The sequence below is a fragment of the Frankliniella occidentalis genome, unplaced genomic scaffold (genome assembly GCF_000697945.3).
Source record: "Frankliniella occidentalis isolate FOCC.00 unplaced genomic scaffold, Focc_3.1 Scaffold35, whole genome shotgun sequence".
Taxonomy (NCBI): Eukaryota; Metazoa; Arthropoda; class Insecta; order Thysanoptera; family Thripidae; genus Frankliniella; species Frankliniella occidentalis.
Window position 1 is genome coordinate 1357942 of NW_026267165.1, and position 1580 is coordinate 1359521.

Consider the following 1580-nt stretch of genomic DNA (forward strand, 5'->3'; position numbering starts at 1 on the left):
GGGGGCTGGAGCTGGGGCGGCGACGGGCTCAAGGGGCCCCCAGCGGGTCGGACCCCCGGGGGCACCCAAAGGGGTCAGGCGGGACCCGGCCCCGGGGAACTCATTTTGATCCCCCTTTCAATACTCTGACATTTGGAGCGGGGCGGTGGACCCGCCACCACCTCAAAGCTAGCCGAAAGCGTCCCCCTCCTGCCCCTGGCAGCGCACACAACCTGTGCCCCGCCACGACCTGCCACGCCCCGCCACGCCCCGCCACGCCCCGCCACGCCCCGCCATCCGCACACACTGCGGACCACAAGTCGTCGTGACGTCGGGGATGGGTCTGTCTCTGTCGCACTAATTGCGGCCGTGAAGGAAGTGGGCTGGGAAAGGGGGAGGGAGGGGCGGGCACGAGGCGGGATGGGACAGCGAGATGGGGCGAGTAGACATTACCGCACAAGCACGAAATACGTTCATCAACACGACGCAAAACTGAAGCAAAATTCTGTGGTACATATAGTGGCGCCTGATGAGTCCTTTTCTTATTCATTAAGAAAAGAAAACAAAATGTACGCTTACGGTAAATTTTAACCGGACTCACCAAAGCGCTAGCAAGTTGTACTGATCAGGCCCCGGCTCGCTTCCAAAAGCACGACGTACCTGGAAACGTGGAAAATGTGTCAATTAATTACAATATTCATCATGCATTCACAACAGTGCCGTCTTCAAAAGTTTCGTGCACCGTCACAACGGTCTCAACACAACGAGAAGTGAGCAGACCGTCTCAAACTTGGAAATGATTTCCCACCCTCTCTATTGTTAGAGTCTGCTTAGCAAACTATTTAATCAGCATGTCTGGATGCACGATGCACGCGGTTGGATTTTCAATGAGTGCAAAACGATCTGAAGTCAAAGGGGATACGAAATACATTCGTAAATTTACATCACCAGCGTTTTACCTGGTAACACAAAGTAATACAAATGTAAAAGCGTGTGCTCCGAACGAGTTTTCTAATAAAAGAACGCCCGGTCGGACGCGCCGAGTCCGAGTTTCCCTCCTCGAGCCCGACACATCCCGACACAGCAATGCTTTCCATTCAATTACAGTCCATCCCTTCGCTTTGAGCGGGCAGCAGATCGAAATCAATCCCCTGTAGCCGCCCGCCGCCCCCGCTCTGCCCGCAGTGCCCGCCGGCGGCCGTGGCCCGGCACCGCCCGGCAGGCCCTGCCGGACACCACAATTGTTTCCACTACAGCCGCACCTCCACCTCCCGCCCCACACACTTACAGTTTGACCTTCGGCCCCCTCCCCCCTTTTCCAACCCTACAACTCGCTGCTCTGCTCTGATTCCCCTTTGATTGCTTCACTTCCATTAATTGATTTTTGCTCAGCAGCGAGGTCTGCGCCGGGCTGTGCGGCCCGTGCAGCCCATCCCTGATGAACAAACTTGGAAAACACGCGCCGGCTCAGAGCTGCTCCGCGATTCGAACCCTCTCTAGAAGTCAGAGCGTCACTACCCACTTCGACCCGCTCTGCGGAGCTCTGCAGCAGGGCGCTCAGGCACACTGCGAGGTGGGAAAAAGTGTAGGATGAGCCGGTA

At 56.7% G+C, this 1580-nt stretch overlaps 2 protein-coding genes across 2 annotated transcripts in view; both read right to left on the reverse strand.

Moving 5' to 3' along the window:
- The window catches only part of LOC113212639 (protein turtle), a 197484-nt gene that overhangs the window by 152716 nt on the left and 43188 nt on the right, over positions 1–1580 (reverse strand). Inside the window, exon 2 of the mRNA XM_052266043.1 lies at positions 581–639. The gene's annotated coding sequence lies outside the window, so the exon portion shown is untranslated. The remainder of the gene's footprint in view (positions 1–580; positions 640–1580) is intronic.
- Positions 1–1580, reverse strand: part of LOC113212638 (zinc finger protein ZFP2-like) — a 73164-nt gene that overhangs the window by 43719 nt on the left and 27865 nt on the right. The gene's annotated exons all lie outside the window — the stretch shown is intronic.